Source organism: Furipterus horrens, unplaced genomic scaffold (genome assembly GCF_987537825.1).
Source record: "Furipterus horrens unplaced genomic scaffold, mFurHor1.1.pri manual_scaffold_2, whole genome shotgun sequence".
Lineage (NCBI taxonomy): Eukaryota > Metazoa > Chordata > Mammalia > Chiroptera > Furipteridae > Furipterus > Furipterus horrens.
This window is the reverse complement of record NW_028327172.1, coordinates 164,049,534-164,067,388: the sequence shown is the minus strand read 5'-3', so window position 1 is coordinate 164,067,388 and position 17,855 is coordinate 164,049,534. Positions and strand designations below refer to the sequence as shown.

Below are 17,855 nucleotides of genomic sequence, written 5' to 3'. Positions count from 1 at the left end.
CCACTTACTGTTAGACTTTGGTAACCTCATTAACTTCTCTGATCCTTTTCTTTTCTGTCTCTGTAAAGGGTAGTACCATGTACCTTATAGGGTTTTTATAAATATCTCGATATCAATGTATTTCAAATGCAGTGCCTTGGCAACGGGCAATCAAGAAATGGTAGGTAATAACTGTGATTGATGTTATTGTTACAGCGTGGTAATGTGTAATCTTATAAAAATACACCTTCAGTCCCACAGGATCAGAGACTGGTATGCAGGACTAATGTACTGAGCAAGGAGTAAACATAGTTACCAGCCAAGTAGCTTTGCTGAGCTTCTACTCATTGTTAGTAACTCTTGAAGTGGCAGAATCTTTGTTTATTTGTTAAGAAACACATGTCCATTACATGAGAAATCTAGCTGCTAAGAAACTTCCAGTGGCTTGTGAATCGCCGGCACTGGTAGCACAGTCATAGTTCCCAACTGCTCTATAAGAATCAGCTAAGACACTGCCAGGGATACTTGCCATGGCTGCAATGAAAGTGTGCACTCAAACCTTCATCAACGATTTAGTTGGCTTGTGGCTTCCGGCTGCAAGGTCATGCTTCCCCCAGGCTCCTCATAGCCAGTGACTGAACACAATAAGGGGAGCAGGAAGGAGAACCAGCCCATTCCTGTCCAATGGGGCATTCTTCTAAAAGACACCTTTGCTCAGGAAACCCATCACCCTGGCTAAGACTTCCTCAGAACTGTGCTACAGTCAGAGGTCCCACCTATCCAATCCTCACTTCTGTCCTTTCACATATGTCAAACCTGAACTGTGGTCTGAAGACCCTGTTTGCCCACAATTGTTCTCCTCCCCACCTCTCCTTTATCTTCCCAAGCATCTCCCCCAATGAAGCCCTTGTAGGTCTTACCCTGTGTTGGCTGCTTCTCAGAGGATCAGAACTGACACTCCTGTCCACCGGATATGGTTCACAAAATAACTGGGTATATTAGCCTCTGGATGACAAATCAACGAGTAGGGATGCCTGGATCGCTATCTCACGAGGGTTTTTGAGACCAAGTCTGGTGTCAAGAAAAGTGTGCTCTGATTTATTATAAATGTCTGCAATGGGCACAGGAGGGGAAGGGACAGAACATATGCCATGTGTTTTTTCATCAGGAGCACAGGGGCTAGTACAAGCTAGCCTGGACTTTTAAATGTCCCTACCTAGGTTATTCAATGTTGCAAAATTGTAAAATTAGAACAGTTGTAAAATTGCAGTTTAAATATAGAACTCTAAACTGACTAAATAGCAGGCCCTCTGAAGTGTACATGTTCTCCTTTGAACAGCAGGCTAAAAGAGAAGAAAGTTTCCTATTTTTAAGCCTCAGTTTCTTCATCTATAAAACATAACAAATAGTTCCTGCCTCCTGGAATTATTATGAAGTTTGAATGAGATTATACTAGGAAAGCTTATAGCATAACATATGGCAGTAATAACTCAATAAATGTTAATGTTTAATATTACAGAGCCATGTGGGGCATAAAACCGTGATGTTAAGGTACATATCTTTATATTTTTATACTGATTAATAGTTTATTCAAGGCAGCACAGCATTGCTCGCTCATGCATTTCACTACGGGATGTGACATACTCAACCTAAGTAATTACATGGTTGTATTCTTCCCTCTTTTGTAGTGTGGGAGCTCACATGGATCACACTGTTATTAAATGTTCAGGTCATTTACATAATATATAAATAGTTGGATGATAAGACAAATAACATTCTTTGAGTTATGGAAAGATAGCCCTTTATAAAAAATATTTCCTCAGTGATAGTCTCTCAAGCATCATATTGAAATTCAATAATGATCTTACAGCACTTCCTATATACTCAATAAAAAGTTCTCATCTAATTCAATAAACTCTTAGAATTCATAAGGGGTACTAACCTTAAAATGATAGGACTTCCTTTTATGATAATAATGATGATGATGATGATGATGGTGATGCTGTTTCTGGTCAGCTCACTCTGTCAGGTCTTACATGGCTACTTGGAACCTTCATTCCTCTCCATGAGCACATCCCCAGGCCTGTCCAAACCACCCCCTAAATACACACACACACACACACACACACATTCATTAACAGGAACTTCTAGCTTATTCCCTATTTCAATGAGAAAATTGAGCTATCAACCCTCAACTCAAAACTTCCTTCCCCATCCCCATAAACTTGTCTACATCCACACCTATCTCCATTCCCTTCCAGGCACTCCTCCAATTTAAGATTAATACTTCTTCATGAAGCTTGATCCCTTCTTCTAAGCTGGAATTTGGTTGGTTATCATTCTTCCTCCTCCTTCTTTACTATAGATTCCTCATTATATCAGGCCCTCATTCAATAGCGTATATACAGTATTAAATCATCTCTCATTTCAAAGAGCCTTCCTTTGACCCCCATGTCTCCTTCTTCCATCCTTTCTATCATGCTCCAGCTGTTCTTAAAACACTGCAATCTGATTTCTACCATGAGATGCACTCCCTCAAACCATCCTGGCTAAAGGTGCTGCCATGACTATCAAATCCTATAGATATTTTCAGTCTTTATCTTACACAACCGCTTAGAAGCTTTTGACACTACTGATCACTACCTTCTAAGACTTCCTTCATTGGTTTGCATGCCCTCACTTCCTGCTTGTACTCCTACTTCTAATACGATGCTTTCTTAGTCCTCTTTTGACAACTCTTGTTCCTCTGACCATTCTTTCATAATTTATCAAACAATTAGTTATTGAACACCTGGTATCCTGCCAGGGACTGGGGTGAAATGTTTAGCCAGACACAGACTTTACCATCAGGACCTAAACACAAAGGAAACAGAGAACAAAGAATCCATTTTACTTAATTAATAATCCTAAGAAAGCCTTTAGAAGGAACACTTTTCTGAGCATTACTTTGAAGGTGGGTCTTGAGGGATCAATAGGAGTTTGCTAGAGACAGAGAGCTGAAGAAGGGAATGAGGCAGGAGTGTTCTTGGCAAGGGAAACAACATGTACCAAGTCCTTAAAGTTAAGATAACATGTGTGTTTAGAAAAGTTCAAGTGGTTTAGTTTGACCAGTATGTAGATTGTTCTCACTGCCAAAAACAAAACAAAAACTTATGCTCTTCTTATATTACCTATCTCAATGCATAACATCAGTCATTAATAAAGCAAGAAATCTAGTAGTTAACCCTGAATTATCCCTTTTCTAACATAGCATCCAGGTGGTAACTAAGGTTCCATAAAGTAAACTTCATTAATATTTCTGTTATGTGTCCCTTACTTCCCCCCCTCCGCACTTCTAATTTAGTTCAGACCTGGACAATGGTTCTTCACTCATTAATGTCTCTGCTTCTAACTGGAGAAGGCCTAGTCTATCCTTTGTAAAACACAAAGGGTGATCTATTTAAAACAGTGCTTCCCCAACTTTAATGTTACCAAAAAATCATCTAGTGAGCTTGCTGAGACATGAATTACTGAGACTCTGATTCAGAGGCTGTGGATGGAGCCTGAGAATTTGCATTTCTAATAAAGGTCCCATCTGTTCCTAATGCGGCAAGTACACAGACCACACGTGGAGTGACATTGGTCTAAAACAAATCAATGGTTACTCCACTGCTGAAATACCTCAGTGCCTCCCAAGTACTTAGTGTATAACTTGCAAACATTTCACTTACAGATTTAAGGCCCTCACGATTTAGCCACTGCTGATCATGGCAACCTTGTTTCTCATCACACCTCTGCCCTGCACATGCCATTCACAGATATTCTGAGCTACCTGCAGCTTCCTGAATTTACTCCACTTACTCTGTTCATTCTCATAAGTCATCATGGAATCCCCCTTGCCAGCACCCCTGGCCTCACTGTCCTCTCTCTGGAAAACACTGAATCACAATTTATAACTGTTCCCTAATGTAGCATCCACTGTAGATCCTCACGTCAGCTACCTTTGCATCTTGCCCCCCCAAACCGACAATTCTTCTATGACTCCACTCTTTCTGTATTTATATTTATCATTAATCCATAAATACTTCACTTTACACATTTATGTAACTGTTATGTGTCTACTTGACCATGCTTTCCAAGGGCAGGGCATGTGACTCATTCATATTTATAACTACATATACAGCCCATTACCTAGCAGTTGCTCAATAAATGCTGAATAAACAAAAATTATAAAGTTACAATTTATTAGGTACTTATTATATGAAAATTACTGTGCTAAGTACTCTACACACACGTAAGTTAATTTAATTCTCAGAACAAGTCTATGAGGAAGATATATCATAATCCCCATGTTAAAGACAATAAAACCAAGGTTTATAGAATTTAAGTAACCTTCCAAGGTCACACATCTAGTAAGTCACAGATTTAGTAAGCAATAGAGCCATCAATCGAAACTATGTCTTATTCCAGACTCTAACCACTTCACTATTGTGCTTCCTGAGTGTGATTATGCTATTAAATCAGCTTATTGCTAAGGATTCCACCTCAACATCACATTATCCTATAGTTAAGAACTTTAAACATTAAAATAAGAAGGAATAAGCTATGTTAAACTGAGCATGACATTTCTTGGGGATAACCAACTGACCTGGACTCTGCAAGATCCTTCCCCATGTGGGAAGGCCACTCTCCCCTTCACACCCCTACTCTTATTAGGAATTTCTGGACCCGGGTAGGTAGGACGATGACCATGTCCAGCTTGAAGCAGCTAGAGGAGCACGAGACCTTCACCCGTTGTCCTTTATAAAATTATAAAGGGTCTTAAGTCTGAGAGGGGGAAATTGTTACAGAGAGGGGGTGCCCCCAAAAATGAATAAAAAAATAGGAATAAAAAAGAAAGAAAAATAATAAAATTAAATAAAGAAAGAAAGAAGGAATAAGCTAAATATAAAATATAAAAGAAGCCACTAAACACCACACATGGCTTATAAAAGTTTGCATTACTTTTATTTTTAATGCATTGCCACTTTAAATTTTAAGATAAAAAATTAAGATTACTATCAATAAATATCTAAGTTTTAAAGAGAAAACACTTTTTAAGAGAAAACAGAGAACGTCCTTTCTAACAATAATAATAATTAAAATGGCATTATTCTACCCTAGAATTTCTTTAAAAAGATTAGCTCTTGGACATGCTCCAGGAAAAAACGAACGGTCAAATAAATTCAGAAACTCTGCACCACATAGTCTGCCTCCTAAAGATTCACAATGAATGTTAAGAACTTCTAGAAATCAGATTGCGTTTTTTAAAAAATTAAATATATTCCTGGAGTGTCCCAAACATATTGTATTTGAACACAGAACCCTTTAAAAAGTAATGTCTGATAGAACGCACTCCAGGGAACACTGATACTAGCTGTGCCTTTTTGGCTTAAAATATGTGACATGAAGCTTCACACCACCATTCTTTGCTAGGTACATGTACTTTGAACTGAGCTTTTTCCACTCATGTGCTCCTTTGTTGTGAGCTCGTTACTTTCATTTTCTTTGAGTATCAAGATCTATATCCTTACTATTTTACTGGTAAACCCTTGAGATTGTGTATCATGTCTTCAAATTGAGAGAAATTTTATGTAATCCTTAATACACCAATTACAAAAGGCTGTACATCCTTGAAGAGATGGTGCACAAGGCGAAAGGGATGGGATTATAATAGCATTAAGGGTGAAAGTAGCAGTAGTATACGTACTTCTTAGAGCTATGTCCCAATTAGAGCTCTAACTTTCTAACAGCTAAAGCAAAGAGGGATAAACGAGATGAATGGTGTCTTTAAGAGAAAAACAAGCCAACTGCTCAGGAGTAACATGGTTTTCCCTGGCACTGAGACCCAAGAGCAATGTCTCCTTAGGATCTTCTAGAGGGGACATTATGGGGTCTGGTGGGCAATGCCCTTAAACACATCCCATAGTAAAATCAATAGCAAAGGATGCTCAGCTGTTGCTGATGAAAACCTGCACTGCAAGCAAAGCACAGTGCAATTGTTGGAGTGCAACTCAGCTAAAGCACTTCAACAACGGACCAAGAGTAAGGATCTGATGGTTTTCCACATCCAAGGGAAAGATTTTTTATACCTGGAGAAGTGGATGGACTATAACATTTGCAAACACTCCTTCATAATTATGATTTCTCACATCCAGGTTTTGATAGAGACTGGACCAGAAAGAGATCAGGTACTCAGGTCAGGCAGTCTGTGTTGTTGTTTAAAAGCAGACTCATATGCTTTGACATTGAACGGTGGCCTGGGCAGCGTGAGAATAGGGCCAGCTTTGGGAAGTATTGGTACGGACATAGGAATATGAGTCCATTTGCAAAGATTCAAAACTTTTCTGATACCTCAGAGAAGCAGGAGGAAGAAAGTTCCATTTAGCTTGCAGAGACCGTGCTGGGCAAGCTTGCCCCCTTGGCAGCCCTTGAGTGAGCTGAGCGATCTTGTTTGCTGCCCACCACTCATTCCTGGCTTTGCTGAGTAGCATTTCAGTGGCTTTCTGGTGTTTCTTCTGCCCATACTGTTTGACTAAACTCTTTGATCCAGAAAAGCACAATTAACTTTCTGCCAGAGTTATCACTAATAATGAATAACATGGAACCAGGCAAGTTATTTTCTGGGCCCTTATAGTTAGGCCTGAGAACTCTAGTCGTACCAATCCCTTAGCAGCCAATAGAAGACATGCTTAGGTAAATATGCCATGGCTTTTTCTGTGCTGCAGCTAAAAGACACAGATATGAAGAAAAAAAGGGCACCATAAATAATTTGGAATGCTCTTGATGAACAATTTACAGGGCACAGCTGGAGACCTGATATGCTTAATAAATCACTTAAAAGTGAGATACTAAGTCTTAGGAGTGGTGCAACCTCTTCGGCATTATGCGCACCTTGCTTACCACGAGGGCATGGTCCGTGTCGCAGTCTGCACTGTGGTAGCTGCGGGTGAGGAGGGTGCTGCCAATATCTGTTCTTCTGGTGATGACGAGGTCAAGCTGGTGCCAGTGGCGGGAGCGGGGGTGCCTCCATGACACCTGGTGGATCTCTTTGCACTTGAAGAATGTGTTTGTCACGCACAGGCCGTGGTGACACGAAAGCTCAAGCAGTCGCTGACCATTCTCATTGATCTTTCCTCTCCCAAAGTTTCCAAGGCAGGTGGGCCAGGCCATGTGGTCGGCTCCTACTCTTGCGTTGAAGTCTCCAAGGAGATAGAGAGCGTTACTTCTGGGGATCTTGGATAACGCTTCGTCCAGTGCATGGTAGAACTGTTCTTTCTCTTCAGTGGTGGCGCAGAGGGTTGGGGCGTACGCGCTAAGAATGCTGACTGGGCCGAAAGTTGTTGACAATCGGAGGGTAAGTAATCTCTCTGTGCCTCCTGTGGGTGGCTCTATGGAGTTAACAAGCGTGTTCTTCACAGCGAACCCAACACCGTGCTGTCTTGGTTGGTCCGGAGACTTCCCTTGCCAGTAGAAGGTGTAGTTGGTTTCTCTGATAGTTCCGTTGTCGGCCAACCGGGTCTCCTGTAGAGCCGCAATGTCGATGTTTAGTCGTGCCAGTTCCCTATCGATGACAGCGGTTTTCCTGGCACCATTGATCCACGGAAGGTCTGCAGTAAGTCCGGGGCACATGGTCCTGATGTTCCAGCTAGCGAGGTGAAGAGCCGGAGGCTTTTTTCTTGTTGTTTGCTTGGAATTAACTGGTGCGGGTGTTTTGTGGCCCACTTTTCGAGAGGCGCCTCTCTGATCCCCACGCACCCAGTGGGGCAGGCGAGCCATGGCGAGACGGCACCTAATTGGCTGGGGCTGCCCAGCTTGAGGCGGGCGGTAGCTGTCCAGTGAGGTGCGATGACCTCTCCCACCGTCAGAGGAGACCCCTGGCGCTCGTTTCCTTCGCCAATCGGATGAGCTTATAACCGGTATCTGTCTCCTCTTGTGTTGAGTCGACATCTTGCGATGACGCTGGAGTGTCCTCTCCAATGAAACTGAAGCTACAGAGCCTGGGCAGGGTGATATGGAGGGTCTGCTGTTGCCCATGCAGCAGACCCCCCCTCTCTTCGCAGCTGAAGGGTCCAAGGGAAAGACAAAGTCAATACAGCTTGGCTTCAGGTGCGCCGCAGGAGTTGCCGGTGTTGACTACAATGTCAAACCGCCTTAGGGACTCGGGCTCCGGATTTTCTGTCGGGGTTTACTCCCTTAGCCTTTCCCCTGAAGAGGTATGCCGCAAGGCAGCGGAGGTTTTTTGGAGTCAGAGTTTTCCTTCTCTGATTTTAGAGATGTCCTTCCTCTTTCCTCCTTTACAGGAGTAGAGATGGCCCACTTGGTGTCTGAGCCACCTGCCCCTTCCAGGACCTGATTCCCTGATTCTGATCAGAGGGGGATGGGTGGAAGGCTTGGGCTTGATCAGCTCTCAGGAGTCAAGGTGGTGGTTGTATGAGGTCTCCTGGCCCCAGAGGGCATAGGTGATTCCAAAGTGCACAGAGTTCCCTTCCCACTTTCCTTGCCTGCCTTATCCAAATCATATTCCTATGAATGAACTACTAGTAGAAATATGGATATTAAAGGTGTTGCCAGTGAGGGCTCAGAAGAAATGAGGACATGTTAGTGGAAACTAGAAGAAACAGGATCCTTGTTTTATGGTAGCAGAAAACTTAGTGAAATTGATGGGACTCAAACATTAGAGAAATCCTAGTTTCAGGTAGTAGCTATTAAGCTTAGTAATCAATGTATATAAAAAGCTATTGTTTCAGGAACTGGAGGTAAGATCCACCTTGACTCCAGGAGACCATAAGCGGTTCCACCTTTGTGCCTCAGGAGGACTGCAAGCCATCAAGATGGCATCTGAGCCATTGTACTCCAGGGTGAGGCGACCACTGCCCAAAACACAGATAAAGACCACAGCCCAGGATACAGATAAAGACCACCGCCCTGGACAAACATGAAAGAATGCTGAAGCTTTTATCCAATTAACCTTTTCCCTGAATTCCAAACCCCTTGTCTATACTTCTCCTTATAAAAATGGCCCGTTTATAATGGAATTTAACACAAGTCTGTTAGGGTACAAACCTGCTGTCTTCTCAGATTGCCAACCATTTTATAGTTAAAACATATCAAAAACGACATGGAGAAATGGGAACTCTCAAACCGCTGGCAGAAGTATAAATTGGCTCAACAACTTGACAATATCTATCAAAGAGAAGATGTGCATATGTCCCACCATCAAGCAATGTTGCTTTCATGGGCTGAGTCTAGACAAATTTACACTAAAACATGAGTAAAGATGCTTATTGTAACATTGTATCAACAAAAGAAAAGAAAAATCCAAACATCTATCAACGTAAAGGGGGACTTCTGGCCAAGATGGAGGCATTGACAGACAAGCTGCATCCCCCTCCACAACCAAGAAGGAACACAACCACCTCAAAACCAGAAACAACCAGAAGTTCCAGAAAATCAAACTACATGGAAGTCCAGCAAACAAGACACAAAGAAGAAATACTCATCCAGACAGGCAGGAGGGGCAGAGCCCGGGCGGAGAGGACGCAGTGCGGTGGCGGCGGCAGAGAACCAAGACTCCACCAATGAAAGCATAAATAATCAGAACAACACAAAATCCATTTAAAAATAATAAAAAAAATTTTTTAAAGCGTGACAAAATAGAAACAAGATAACTTCAGTGAGAGGCAAGTGCAGCAGGAGAGGTTGGCGGAGAGGACAAGGCCGGGGCTTGCACCACTCCAAGATGAAGGGTCGCCCACGCATCAACACCAGTTGTGCCAGCAACCCAGTTAAGACCCAGCAATTCATCAACAAGATGGAAGATGCACTTGGCGAGGGAGTGGCGGCAGATGACATTATCGAATCCAATTGGCCACGTCTCCGCGACGCCATATACAACTCCGCCATTATTGCTTACGGGAAGAAAGAGCGGAAGAACGCTGACTGGTACGAGGCTCACTGGGAAGAAATGGAACCCGTGATCGAGGCTAAGAGGAAGGCCCTACTGGCTTACAAGGCCATGCCCACTCCCAGTACACTTCAAGCTCTACGGGCTGCCAGGAACAAAGTCCAGAAGACCGCCCGCCACTGTGCCAACACCTATTGGCTAAACCTGTGCAGAAGCATCCAGGAAGCCGCCGATATAGGCAACGCACGAGGAATGTATGAGGGTATCAAGAAGGCAACAGGCCCAATCCCCTCCAAGATCGTCCCCCTTAAGTCCAAGACAGGTGAGGTCATCACTGACCAGGAACAGCAAATGCGGCGGTGGACCGAGCACTACCTCGAGCTGTACGCAATGAAGAACACCGTAACAGACACTGCTCTTAACGCCATCCCAGACCTACCAGTCATGGAGGAGCTAGACACCCCACCTACTGCGGCAGAGCTCAGCAAAGCCATCGACCGCCTCGCTTGCGGGAAAGCACCAGGAAGCGACGGAATCCCTCCAGAAATCCTAAAGAAATCCAGTCCTGCTACAGCCGCTCCACCATCTACTCTGTCGCTGCTGGAAGGAGGGTTACATCCCCCAGGATATGAGAGATGCCAACATTATCACCATGTACAAGAACAAAGGAGACCGCAGCGACTGCAACAACTACCGGGGCATCTCTCTCCTCAGCGTCGTCGGCAAAGTATTCGCCCGGGTCGCTCTTGCCCGCCTGCAGACCCTTGCTTCCCGCGTCTACCCAGAGTCCCAGTGTGGCTTCAGAGCTGGCCGATCAACAGTGGACATGATCTTCTCCCTACGCCAGCTGCAGGAGAAGTGTCACGAGCAGCATAAACCACTCTACCTCGCCTTTATCGACCTTACGAAGGCGTTTGATCTGGTCAGTCGAAGCGGTCTCTTCAGCTTGCTACGGAAGATTGGCTGTCCACCACATCTGCTTGCTGTGGTCATGTCCTTTCACGACAACATGCACAGCACGGTGTCCTACAACAGCGCAACCTCTGAGGCCTTCCCAGTCAGCAGCGGAGTAAAGCAGGGCTGCGTCCTCGCGCCTACGCTGTTCGGAATCTTCTTCTCCATGCTCCTCCAATACGCCTTTAAGGACTGCAGCGAGGGTGTCTTCATTCACACCAGATCCGATGGCAAGCTCTACAACCTGGCCCGTCTACGAGCCAAGAACAAAGTCAAAGAGGTGCTCATCCGTGAGATGCTCTTCGCCGACGACGCAGCCTTGACATCACACTCCGAAGAGGGACTCCAGCAGCTAGTCACTTGCCTTTCCCACGCATGCAAGGAGTTCGGACTAGCCATCAGCCTGACGAAGACGAATGTTATGGCTCAAGGCACGGGGACTCCCCCATGCATCACCATCGACGGGTACACCCTGGAGGTTGTCAACGACTTCACTTACCTCGGGTCCACCATCTCGAGCTCTCTGTCAGTCGACTTGGAGGTCAACCGGAGAATCGCCAGGGCAGCCACAGTTATGGCCAGACTGAACCGGCGAGCGTGGAACAATTCCAGCCTCACTGAGAAAACCAGACTGCGCATCTACCAAGCCTGCGTACTCAGCACTCTCCTCTATGGCAGCGAGACGTGGACCACCTACGCAAGGCACGAAAGGAAACTCAACAACTTCCACATGAGGTGCCTGCGACGCGTCCTGCATGTCGCCTGGCAGGATAAGGTCCCCAACACCGAGGTGCTGAAGCGAGCCAATATGAGCAGTTTGCATGCAGTTCTTAGTGAGAGACGCCTCAGGTGGCTCGGCCATGTCAAAAGAATGGATGCAGGCCGTATTCCCAAAGACCTCCTCTACGGCGAGCTAGCAGAAGGCAAGAGGATGACAGGGCGCCCAAAACTGCAGTTCAAAGACATCTGCAAAAAGGACATGACACAATGCTCCATCAATCTCAACACATGGGAAGTTCAAGCAGACGACCGCCTAGCCTGGAGGCTCGCGGTCAGGCAAGGTACGTCACGTGCAGAGGCTGCGCGCAACGAGGAGGCGGTCCAGAAAAGATCGAGGCGGAAGCAGCGTCAACAGCAGCAACAACGGCCATCTGCCTTCACCTGTAACAAGTGCGGCAGGGATTGTCACTCCCGAGTCGGACTGCACAGCCATTCTCGGCGGTGCAGATAGACTCTCAGGAAGCTACGCCATCGTCTCTCGAGACGGACGGCTGCCGACGACGAAGTCTTAGGAACCTAATAGATCAACCTCGTGGACTTTTTTAACCTACATAAATATTTTGCAAGTTGTCTTACCTCTTTTCTACATGTCTATCAATTTTATTTTCAAAGCAAGTCAACAGGATATAATATAAAACATAAAGGCTAAGTCTAAGCTAATAAGATAATAACATTTCACTGAAAGAACTTTACAGTGATTTTAACCTTTCCATGACAACTGTCATTCCAGATATCAGTTTGTTCCAGTCATTGATCTTCCTTTTCTTTCATGTGCTGAAAAAAAAAAAAACCTCTCCAAGTTCATTTATATTTCTATAACATTTATGAGAGATTTGAATACAAAAATTTCAGGAACAGAAAGTAGATTCTATGGCATGTGTGTAAAAGGTTAATGAAAAGCCCAGTGTATCAGCAAACAGAAGTTTGCTATGTTTCTGGGAATAGTTTAATGTCACATTTTCATCGAAGAAATAATCATGAGCATATCACAACTCATTTGCAATTTTGTGGCATTGAGGAAGAATTCATTATTTAGCTCATCAATCACATCTGTGTTGCTTTTTCTCCAGCTACTAGGGATTTATTTATTTAACATTAGAAATGGAAAAACCCAGACTGCCTACTCCCTCTATTTAAATAAGCATGCCCCAAAATAAATAAGCAAGCAAATGCTCTTTCCTAAGGGGAAAAATGTCTCATGATTAATCATCATTAAGTATATCTTCTGTCACCCTAGCCCTGGCTGCTCAGTCCTCGCAGAGATTTCACCTTGTTTTATTTTTCATGATAAATTGTGATGAAAATGAACTTCTGCCTTTTTTTTTTTTTTTTTTTTTTTTTACCTTCAGTGACTTTTAACTACACTTTACTTGAATAATCCCTCTGGCCATCATGTTTTTTTTTTTTTTTAAACTGGTACTGCTCCAACTCAAAAATCTTATACTCCAAAATTTTACTTTCTTACCACAAAGTATTATTCCTCCAGCTTTTGAAGGGTAGGATTCCAAGTTCAAGATGTCAGCAGTGTTGGCTTCTTCTGAGGCCTCTCTCCTTAGCCTGCAGGTAGCCACCTTTTCCCTCAGCTTTTCCTCTGTATCTGTGTCCCATTTCCTCTTCTTATAAGAACACCACTCATATAGGAGTAGGGCCCACTCTAATCACTTTGTTTTAACTTAATTACTTTTTCAAAGACCCTAGTTCAAATACAGTCATTTCTAAGGTACTCGGCATTAGGACTTCAACATATGAATTTGGCAAGTGTTGGGGAGAACCACAATTCAGCCCACAACAGTAGGTAAATATGTAGAGCTGTATGCTAGGAATCCATATTTCATCCTCCCCCTTTCTTGAGAAGCACCCTTATTTTCATTCTTCACAATAGTGCCTGAAGAATGCATTTCAAGTGAGCTAGTTTCTATTAACAGTCTTAATTTAACACTATACAAAGTTCTAAAGTTAAAAAAGAAAAAAAAAAAATACCATGGCATGTTTTACACATTTACCAGAAGATTAAAAAAAATATTTATATGGATGTCATTTTCCTAGCAATCTGATTAAAATATTATTATATTTGTGAATGCATTAACAGTAGACCTGTTTTCACCAGAGACCTGAGCCTCTATGTCATTTATTCGTTCTTGTGCATTGAGCTCCAGGGAAGAGCTGTCAGAAAGTATCCACTCAGAAATCACGGCCACAGCCTGTCTGCTTTGGGCATCAAGCCTGCTCCACTGTAACCACCAGGCCCACTGCCAACAGGGTGATAGGTTCACGGCTCTTCTCTCCTTGCCAAGCAGCAGTTTCTCTGGAAAGAACCCTCTTTGGTCTCTAAGCAGCTTATCTGAGGCAATGCGTTGCCTGCTGGTGCTGTAACAACAGTAGTGAGAACCACACCTTTGAGCTGCAAAGACTAAAAGCCCTTACCCTGCTCCTATGTTCCACTTGGCCTTCTGTGCACTAATGGAGGAAACAAAGCCTAGGGCTCCAAGCAGCTCTCTGTGACAACTACACATACACACACACAACTATGCATAATACACACACATATGTGCATGTACACAAATACACATATAGACAAATGCACACATACACACACCCCTCATACAGGGAAGGACACTCAGCCACTGCCTTGCCCTCATAGATCAAACATTCCAATATCTCTGAGGCTTTAAACACATCTCTCTTCTCATTTTTTGATGGAGTCAACTGAGGCAAACAAATACAGTGCTATCAGGAACGTGTGCCTACTACATCTTCACCAGTGAACGACAGTTCAGGAGTCCTAGACCTCAACTAGAAGCAGTGGCAGAATAGGTCATGCTTTTCTTCTTTTTGTAGCTGAGAGAACACAGCAGAGTAGTAGGAGTCAAAAGCAAGACTGACACCTACAGACTAAGGCAGAGCTGGGACCCACTTCCTGCACTGAATTCCTGCCATTGACCTGGAACAACTCATCCAAGTGGCTGTCTCCAGCCCCCCACCCCACCCCAAAAAAAGATTTAGCAATGTAATGAGAACATTGTCAAGTGTTAGGGAAAGATATTAGCAATATTTTCTACCTTTTCTCTACAAGATCACTGAAATATAAAATATTGATTTTAGGTGATGACATGAGAAAACAGAGTAGCAGAATCAACAGAAACCCATTCTTCCTGCATCATAATTTACTTTATTTTTATGAAACCATTAGGCAAGATAGAAATGCAGCAGCTTGTGGACACATGAAGTGGCATGAAAGTGAAATGTCTGAAGGCTGTCCCCCTGAATATCTGTGAACTTCGTCCTGGGCTGCAGGTTTTTCTTTCTCATTTCAATCCATGTCCTTTATATGAATTTGAAGAAAAACCATTTTATTCAGTGCTACCCTTGCCCACCATACTTGGAACTATAGCATAGATTTTTTAAATAGAAATTTCCCCCCCTCCCACCAAGGGCATTTTACATACATCCTCGGGGCCTGGATGATGAGGACCCCTTTTTCTAGTAACAGGACTGCTAACACAGCAATGTAATGGTGAGTGCTCACAGAAAACATAAGACAGAGAAAGACAAGCGTGCTGTATTTCATTTGCATGAGCAGCTCCTCAGGGGATGGCAGGCCCTTGAAAATATGCAGAAAGAGCAAGCTGGTGTTTTGCCACAAGGAACAGAGGTGCAGCAGCCTAGACATGTTACAGGGCAGCCAACTGGCAGAGGGCCTTTCCGTCCCAAATCCAGTTTCCCAAAGCCATTTCCCTACCCAACCTCCCACCCCACCCACACACATGCATGTACACCGAGGGCAACAGATTCCCCAGGCCAGCTCAGCATTATTATGGGCAGTAGGTTTGATGGAGCCCTGACAGAGCTCACGGTAGTAAAAGAGCTGGCAAAAGATTCAATGAGAAGGGTTTGTGTAAATGACCACATTCAAGGGCTCATCATCTGCAAGGAAGACAAGCTTTTGCAGAAAAGGAAACAAAAACGCTTTCCAGAGTTCTTACTATTTTTAGTGTCACAGAAAAATATTTACAGTGTTCAATCACTATGCCTATTGAAGGCAATTTAGGTGCATTAAAAAATAAGCCCATCATTTGAAATTGTAATGAGAGACATCACAACTATGCACGCAGATGTGATTGCACAGAAGCCTGCCGGATTAGGAAGGAGCCCAACACTCCCTGCCTTGTACTGGGGAGCTCCCTACTATTTACAGCTGTGTGGACCCTTTATTCAGCATCTTTCAGCTTGTCAGACACCACCTACTGTTCATTTCCAAATGGGAAGCTCGAGTGCACACAGCAGCATTGTTACATGTTTTAGGGCTGTGCCATTTGAGTACAGGGTGGGGATTGGGGGGATGTAAAATGGGGCACATTTCATTACACACCCTGCCATTCGTTTGTTCATTGGTCAATCTTTGTTTGCTCTCTAGATATGCTAGATTACGTCCTCACATAAAGAAGGAAGTTCTTATCCAGAGAAATGATATAAGCAGGTGAAGCTTGGTGTCTTTACAACCAAGGTGTCTGTCTGAAAATTCTAAACAAACACATCACATGGAATATTTTAAAAAGATCCACATAATCATGGAATCTAGGATTGGTTCTGCTCTTCTCTAAGTATCATTAGTACTAGGATAACTACAAGCTCTATTCTGCAAGAAAACAGGAAGTACCGTAAATGCAGAGTTTACTGTGCAGAAAACTGTAACAAAATATCTTCAGATGTTTCCAAATGTCCCTTGGGATGCAAATTTGCCCCAGGTTGAACCACTGACTTAGTTGGACTAATGGGGCCTTTCAGGAAACTTTTTATTTCTTAACATGGGGGTATCTTTTCAGATTTCACAACCTAACAGCATCTCACAAAGACGCAAAACTATTGTTTCCTTTATGTAATGTCAGTCCTATGTCAACCTATCCCATTCCATCCAACCTTCTCCTTACATTTACTCAACAATTTTGCAGACATCACACTCAAATTTAAGCCCTGAAAATACAAAAAAAAAAAGAGCGCTGGCCAGATGGCTCAGTTGGTTGGAGTGTCATCCCATACACCAAAGCATTGTGGGTTCAATCCTTGGGCAGGGTACACACCTTGGTTGTGTGTTTGATCACCAGTCAGGATGCATACAGGAGATACAGGAGGCAACTGATCAATGATTCTTTCTCACATCGATGTTTCTCTCTCTCTCTCTCTCTCTCTCTCTCTCTCTCTCTCTCTCTCTCTCTCTCTCCCTCCCTCTCTTTCTCTCTCCCTCCTCTCTGTTTCTCTTTCCCCCTTCTCTCTCAAAGTAATAAAAATATATCCTTGTGTAAAGATTTTAAAAGTATATATTTATATAAATATTTTTAATATATTTGTTTCAATCCTTTCCCTGAAGGAATCCAGAATTTCAAGGGGGAAACAGACTTTTAAATAAATAGATACAAGAAAGTAAGAAAGTCCAAATGCCATGCAAAACTTACTATATTATCATTCATCCATGTTCCCCTTCCTTTTGGCCCCTCATATAATCTACATGACTTCTGACTTTGTTTCACCCTTGGCTTGATTTTAAATTTTTGAACACATAGCATTTTAGCATTCCATATCCATCCATCATCCATCCATCCATGATTTTATTTCTCAGCATAAGGGAACATGGAATTGTCACTGGCATCCATGCGTATTTCACATATATAGTCAGGGTGATTTTGATGCACCTGCCCTCTGCATAGCTGTGGTCTACTCAAGGCATATACGAATAAGAAAGAATGCATAGAAATCCAAAAGGGAGGATAAAGAGATCAGATATTAATATTTTTATACTCCCATTTGCTTTTTTATCAGCTTATAGTATACTAAAGGATCAAAAACGTGGATATTGATGTGTGAAATCTGATCTTAAGTCTATCTTTAAAGGTCTGAAAAAGAGACATTTTAACCTTCACAACAAGACAAATTATGAACAACAATTCTTAATGACTATGAATTCACAATTGCTAAAAAAAACAAAACAACAATAACAAAAAACATAAACTCCTATCTCTCCTTACCAGTCCTCCAGAAACAATCACTTATCAAATATTGGGATTTTATAAACTTAGAGTTAAGTATCCTGCTTCCAGCCCCAAACCAATAGAAAGCAAATGGTCTTACCTAACTCGAATAAAATCCAAAGAGCACTTTTCTGCCTCACTTTATATGCCTTCAACAGCCTTTTGCACTTCTCCATACTTCTTCCTTCCAACCT

General features: G+C 43.1%; 1 protein-coding gene across 2 annotated transcripts in view; it reads right to left on the bottom strand.

Annotated features, from left to right (window-relative positions):
- The window catches only part of RASGEF1B (RasGEF domain family member 1B), a 565,627-nt gene that overhangs the window by 272,074 nt on the left and 275,698 nt on the right, over positions 1 to 17,855 (bottom strand). The gene's annotated exons all lie outside the window — the stretch shown is intronic.